The sequence below is a fragment of the Arachis hypogaea genome, chromosome 5, assembly GCF_003086295.3.
Source record: "Arachis hypogaea cultivar Tifrunner chromosome 5, arahy.Tifrunner.gnm2.J5K5, whole genome shotgun sequence".
NCBI lineage: Eukaryota > Viridiplantae > Streptophyta > Magnoliopsida > Fabales > Fabaceae > Arachis > Arachis hypogaea.
In genome coordinates, this window is record NC_092040.1 from 48,746,724 (window position 1) to 48,754,498 (window position 7,775).

Sequence of the window (7,775 nt, forward strand, 5' to 3'; positions counted from 1 at the left end):
AGCTTTTCTGGTAAGCTTTTTAGAATGACTGCACTGCATTCTTCAGTGAGAAACACTTTTTCAGTTTCTCTCCAATCCTTCTTATGACTTAAGATTTCTTTCATGAACTTAGCATAAGAAGGTATTTGCTCAAGTGCCTCTGCAAACGGAATCTTTATTTCAAGAGTCCTTAGATAGTCTGCAAAGCGGGCAAATTGCTTATCCTGTTCCGCTTGGCAGAGTTTTTGAGGATAAGGCATCTTGGCTTTATATTCCTCAACCTTAGATGCTGCAGGTTTATTCCTTACAGAAGTGGTTGAAGAAGCCTTGTTAGAGGGATTACTGTCAGCACTCTCAGGTGTCTGATCCTCCCTTGGCGTCTGAACGCCAGGATTGGGTGGAAAATGGGCGTTTAACGCCAACTTTTCCCCCTTTTCTGGCGTTTGAACGCAGAACTGGGTAGGGAATGGGCGTTTAACGCCAGCTTTCCCCCCTTTTCTGGCGTTTGAACGCCAAAAGTGTTCCTCTCTGGGCTCTTACTGTCCTCAGAGGGATTTTGAACAGTGGTTTGGTTATCCTCTGTCAATTGTTCCTTATTTGGCTTTTTGCTCTTTTGAGCAGTGTTATTCAGTGTCTTCCCACTCCTCAGTTGAACTGCTTGGCATTCCTCTGTTATTTGTTTAGATATTTGCTGTTTAGCTTGATTCAACTGCAGTTCCATGTTCTTGTTAGCAACTTTAGTTTCAAGGAGCATCTCTTTAAATTCTGCTAACTATTCTGTCATCAGGAGCAATTGTTGATTAAGCTCAATCATCTGTTCTTGAGGATTAGGATCAGTGGCTAGTGCCATGACTTCCTCTTTTGGAGAGAACTCATTGCTAGAGTACAAATATTGGTTTCTAGCAACAGTGTCTATAAGCTCTTGAGCTTCTTCAATTGTCTTCCTCATGTGTATAGATCCACCAGCTGAGTGGTCTAAAGACATCTGAGTTTTTTCTGTAAGCCCATAGTAGAAGATGTCTAACTGTACCCACTCTGAAAACATTTCAGAGGGGCACTTTCTTAGCATACCTCTATACCTCTCCCAGGCATTATAAAGGGATTCATTATCTTCTTGTTTAAAGCCTTGGATGTCCAGCCTTAGCTGTGTCATCCTCTTTGGAGGGTAAAAGTGATTCAGGAATTTGTCTGATAACTGTTTCCATGTCTTTATGCTTGCTGTAGGTTGGTTATTCAACCACCTTTTAGCTTGATCTTTTACAGCAAATGGAAACAGTAATAGTCTGTAGACATCCTGATCTACCTCTTTATCATGTACTGTGTCAGCAATTTGTAAGAATTGTGCCAGAAACTCAGTAGGTTCTTCCTGTGGAAGACCGGAATACTGGCAATTTTGCTGCACTATGATAATGAGTTGAGGATTTAGCTCAAAGCTGCTTGCTTTGATGGGAGGTGTACAGATGCTACTCCCATATGCAGCTGTAATGGGGTTAGCATATGACCCCAGAGTCCTTCTGGACTGATCAATTCCACTTAGGTCCATAATGGATAAAGGGAAATGATATGGATTGCAAATAGATAAAATATTTTGTTTTTTTTTTTAATTAAACAAAAAAAAAATAAAATAAAATAAAAGGAAATTAAGATAAAAATTTGAAAATCAAAAAGAAAATAAGATCAAAGCAAATTGAGAACTGAATCAATTAGTTAATTAAAAAGATTTTGAAAAGAGCAATTAAAAAGATATGATTGAAAAATTTTTATGAAAAAGATTTGATTTTTGAAAAGAGGAAAGAGAAAAACAACAAAATGACACCAAACTTAAAACTTTTAGAAAATCAAACACAAATTTTTTTGAAAATTTTAAGGGAAAAACACAAAGAGGACACCAAACTTAGAAGTTTTACGGATCAAAAAGGGACTAAAGACATGCAAATTCGAAATTTAAAAGAAAAAACAAAAGCATGCAATTGACACCAAACTTAAAATATGAAACTAGACTCAACTAAAAGACTCTAAACCAACAAAAATAAAACAGTCCTAATCTAAGCAACAAGATAAGCCGTCAGTTGTCCAAACTCGAACAATCCCCGGCAACGGCGCCAAAAACTTGGTGCACGAAATTGCAATCACACTTTTGCAACCTCGCACAACTAACCAGCAAGTACACTGGGTCGTCCAAGTAATACCTTACGTGAGTAAGGGTCGATCCCACGGAGATTGTCGGCTTGAAGCAAGCTATGGTTATCTTGTAAATCTTAGTCAGGATATCAGAAATTATCAGGATTGATTGTGAAAAGTAAAAGAACATGAAATAAGTACTTGTTTTGAAGTGATAGAGAATAGGTTGAGGTTTTGGAGATGCTACATCTTCTGAATCTCTGCTTTCCTACTGCCTTTTTCTTCAAACACGCAAGGCTCCTTCCATGGCAAGCTGTATGTAGGGTTTCACCGTTGTCAATGGCTACCTCCCATCCTCTCAGTGGAAATGTTCAACGCACCCTGTCACGGCACGGCTATCCATCTGTCGGTTCTCAATCAGGCCGGAATAGAATCCAATGATTCTTTTGCATCTGTCACTAACGCCCCGCCTTCAGGAGTTTGAAGCTCGTCACAGTCATTCAATCATTGAATCCTACTCAGAATACCACAGACAAGGTTTAGACCTTCCGGATTCTCTTGAATGCCGCCATCAGTTCTAGCTTATACCACGAAGATTCCGGTTAAAGAATCCAAGAGATATCTACTTAATCGAAGGTAGAACGGAGGTGGTTGTCAGGCACACGTTCATAGTTGAGAATGATGATGATTGTCACAGATCATCACATTCATCCGATTTAAGAACAAGTGATATCTTAGAATGGAAGCAAGCATGATTGAATGAAAAACAGTAGTAATTGCATTAATCCATCAAGACACAGCAGAGCTCCTCACCCCCAACCATGGGGTTTAGAGACTCATGCTGTGGAAGATACAATGAGAAAGGTGTAAAGTGTCATGAGGTACAGATACAATGTCAAAAGATCTATTAATAGTAAACTAGTAACATAGGGTATACATAAATGAGTAAATGACGTAAAAATCTACTTCTGGGTCCACTTGGTGTGTGCTTGGGCTGAGCAATGAAGCATTTTCTTGTAGAGACCTTTTCTGGAGTTAAACGCCAGCTTTCATGCCAGTTTGGGCGTTTAACTCCAAGTTTTATGCCAGTTCCGGCGTTTAACGCTGGAAATTCTGAGGGTGACTTTGAACGCCGGTTTGGGCCATCAAATCTTAGGCAAAGTATGGACTATCATATATTGCTGGAACGCCCAGGATGTCTACTTTCCAATGCCGTTGAGAGCGCGCCAATTGGGCTTCTGTAGCTCCAGAAAATCCACTTCGAGTGCAGGGAGGTCAGAATCCAACAGCATCTGCAGTCCTTTTCAGTCTCTGAATCAGATTTTTGCTCAGGATCCTCAATTTCAGCCAGAAAATACCTGAAATCACAGAAAAACACACAAACTCATAGTAAAGTCCAGAAAAGTGAATTTTAACTAAAAACTAATAAAAATATACTAAAAACTAACTAGATCATACTAAAAACATACTAAAAACAATGCCAAAAAGCATATAAATTATTCAATGCCCAGCTATTGCTTCTCCTGGGTGTTCAACACCTAGCTATTGCTTCTTTCTGGTGTTGAACGCCAGGAACTCCTTTGTCACTGGGCATTTTTCTGAACGCCCAGGACGGTGCAAATCTGGCGTTGAACGTCCAGAAGGTGCTTCTTTCTGGCGTTCAATGCCCAGAAGATGCTCCTTTCTGGCGTTTAACGCCCAGATGGCTATCCTTACTGGTGTTGAACACCCAGTAGGTGCTTCTTTTGGGCGTTCAACGCCCAAAACAGCTTTTACTAGCTTTTTCGCACCAGTGAGCTTCCTTTTTTGCTGTTTTATCCTCTGATTCCTTCTGTAACTCTGTGAACTTAAGCAGTTGCTATTTTACCCTGAAGATACTTGACATATACCTGGAAAAATTAATTAATTAACAAATAAGCTTTGTAAATGGCTAGGTTGCCTCCCAGCAAGCGCTTCTTTATTGTCTTTAGCTGGACTATTACTGAGCTTTAGTTAAGTTTCAGTTTTGAGCATTCTTGCTCAAAATTGCTTTCAAGATAATGTTTGACTCTTTGTCCATTAACAATGAACTTTTTGTTAGAATCATTATCCTGGAGCTCTACGTATCCATATGGTGACACACTTGTAATCACATATGGTCCTCTCCACCGGGATTTCAATTTTCCGGGGAATAATCTGAGCCTAGAATTAAATAGCAGAACTTTCTACCCTGGCTCAAAGACTCTGGATGACAATTTCTTATCATGCCACATTTTTGCTTTCTCTTTGTAAATTTTTGCATTCTCGAAAGCATTGAGTCTAAATTCCTCTAGCTCATTTAACTGGAGCAATCGTTTTTCTCCAGCTAACTTGGCATCAAGGTTTAAGAATCTGGTTGCCTAGTAGGCCTTATATTCTAGTTCCACTGGCAAGTGACATGCCTTCCCATACACAAGCTGGTATGGAGAGGTCCCTATAGGGGTCTTGAATGCTGTTCTGTATGCCCACAGAGCATCATCCAAGCTTCTTACCCAATCCCTTCTACGGTTAATCACAGTCCGTTCCAGGATTCTTTTAAGTTCTCTATTAGAGACTTCAGCTTGCCCATTTGTCTGTGGATGATATGGAGTGGCCACCCTGTGGCTAACTCCGTATCGAACCAAAGCAGAGTAAAGCTGTTTATTGTAGAAATGAGTGCCCCCATCACTAATTAATACTCTAGGGGTACCAAATCTACTGAAGATGTGTTTCTGAAGGAATTTTAGCACTGTCTTAGTGTCATTAGTGGGTGTTGCAATAGCTTCCACCCTTTTGGATACATAATCCACTGCCACCAGAATATAAGTGTTTGAGTATGATAGTGGGAAAAGGCCCCATGAAGTCAATACCCCATACATCAAACAACTCAATCTCCAAGATCCCTTGTTGAGGTATGGCATAACTGTAAGGCAGATTGCCAGATCTTTGGTAACTATCACAGTTAAGTACAAAAACTCGGGAGTCTTTATAGAGAGTAGGCCAGTAGAAGCCGCATTGGAGGACTCTTGTGGCTGTTCGCTCACTTCCAAAATGTCCTCCATACTGTGATCCATGGCAGTGCCAGAGGATCTTCTGTGCTTCTTCTTTAGGTGCACATCTACGGATTACTCCGTCTGCACATCTTTTGAAGAGATATGGTTCATCCCAAAGATAGTACTTTGCATCCGTGATCAGCTTCTTTGATTGCTGCCTACTGTACTCTTTGGGTATGAATCTCACTGCCTTGTAGTTTGCAATGTCTGCAAACCATGGCACTTCCTGGATGGCAAAGATTTGCTCATCCGGAAAGTTTTCAGAGATCTCAGTAAGAGGGAGGGACACCCCTTCTACTGGTTCTATTCGGAACAGGTGATCTGCTACTTGATTCTCTGTCCCTTTTCTATCTTTTATTTCTATATCAAACTCTTGCAGAAGCAACACCCATCTTATGAGTCTGGGTTTTGAATCCTGCTTTGTGAGTAGATATTTAAGAGCAGCATGGTCAGTGTACACAATCACTTTTGATCCTACTAAATAGGATCTGAACTTGTCAATGGCGTAAACCACTGCAAGTAGCTCTTTTTCTGTGGTTGTGTAGTTCTTCTGTGCGTCATTTAAAACACGACTGGCATAGTAAATGACGTGCAGAAGCTTGTCATGCCTTTGTCCCAACACTGCACCAATGGCATGGTCACTGGCATCACACATCAGTTCAAAAGGTAATGTCCAGTCTGGTGCAGAGATGACTGGTGCTGCGACCAGCTTAGCTTTCAGAGTCTCAAATGCCTGCAGATACGCCTTATCAAAGATAAATGGCATGTCAGCAGCTAGCAGATTACTTAGAGGTTTGCCAATTTTTGAAAAATCCTTTATAAACCTCTTATAAAATCCTGCATGTCCCAAAAAGCTTCTGATTGCCTTAACATTGGCAGGTGGTGGTAATTTTTCAATTACTTCTACCTTAGCTTAATCCACCTCTATTCCCTTGTTCGAGATTTTGTGCCCAAGGACAATTCCTTCAGTCACCATAAAGTAACATTTCTCCCAGTTTAAAACCAGGTTAGTCTCTTGGCACCTCTTTAGAACAAGTGCTAGATGGTCAAGACAGGAGCTGAATGAGTCTCCAAATACTGAAAAGTCATCCATGAAGACTTCCAGAAATTTTTCCACCATATCAGAGAAAATTGAGAGCATGCACCTTTGAAAGGTTGCAGGTGCATTGCACAGGCCAAATGGCATCCTTCTGTATGCAAATACTCCAGATGGACATGTGAATGTTGTTTTCTCTTGATCTTGGGGATCTACTGCAATTTGATTATAACCTGAATATCCATCCAGGAAGCAGTAGTATTCATGGCCTGTTAGTCTTTCTAGCATCTGGTCTATGAATGGTAAAGAAAAATGATCCTTTCTGGTGGCTGTATTGAGCCTTCTATAATCAATACACATATGCCATCCTGTAACTGTTCTTGTAGGAACCAGTTCATTTTTTTCGTTATGAATCACTATCATGCCACCCTTCTTAGGGACGACTTGGACATGGCTTACCCAGGGGCTATCAGAAATAGGATAAATAATCCCAACCTCTAGTAATTTAGTGACCTTCTTCTGCACTACCTCCTTCATGGCTGGTTCAGCCGCCTTTGTGGTTGAACCACTGGCTTAGCGTCACCCTCCAATAGAATCTTGTGCATGCATCTGGCTGGGCTAATGCCCTTAAGATCACTGATGGGCCACTCAAGAGCTGTCTTGTGTGTCTTTAGCACTTGAATTAGTGCTTCCTCTTCCTGTGACTATAAGGTAGAGCTTATGATTACAGGAAAGGTATCACCTTCTCCCAGAAATGCATATTTCAGGGATGGTGGTAATGGTTTGAGCTCAGGTTTGGGAGGTTTCTCCTCTTCCTGGGAGATTTTCAAAGGTTCTATTATTCTCTCTGATTCCTCTATATCAGGCTGAACATCTTTAAAGATATCCTCTAGCTCTGATTCGAGACTCTCAGCCATATTGACTTCTTTTACCAGAGAGTCAATAATATCAACGCTCATGCAGTCATTTTGGGTGTCTAGATGCTGCATGGCTTTGACAACATTCAACTTGAACTCATCCTCATTGACTCTCAGGGTTACTTCCCCTTTTTGAACATCAATAAGGGTTTGGCCAGTTGCTAGGAAAAGTCTTCCCAGAATGAGAGTTGCACTCTTATGCTCCTCTATTTTCAGCACCACAAAGTCAGTGGGAAAGGCAAATGGCCAAACCTTGACAATCATGTCTTCAATCACGCCTGATGGGTATTTAATGGAGCCATCAGCAAGTTGGAGACATTTCCGGGTTGGTTTAACTTCATCAGTTAACCCAAGCTTTTTGATAGTGGCTGCAGGTATTAGGTTAATACTTGCCCCAAGATCACATAGAGCTTGCTTGGTACAAGTACCTTCTAATGTGCATGGTATCATAAAGCTTCCCGGATCTTTAAGCTTCTCAGGTAAGCTTTTCAGAATCATTGCACTGCATTCTTCAGTGAGGTAAACTTTTTCAGTTTCCCTCCAATCCTTCTTATGACTTAAGATCTCTTTCATGAACTTAGCATAAGAGGGTATTTGTTCAAGTGCCTCTGCAAATGGAATCTTTATTTCAAGAGTCCTGAGATAGTCTGCAAAGCGGGCAAATTGCTTATC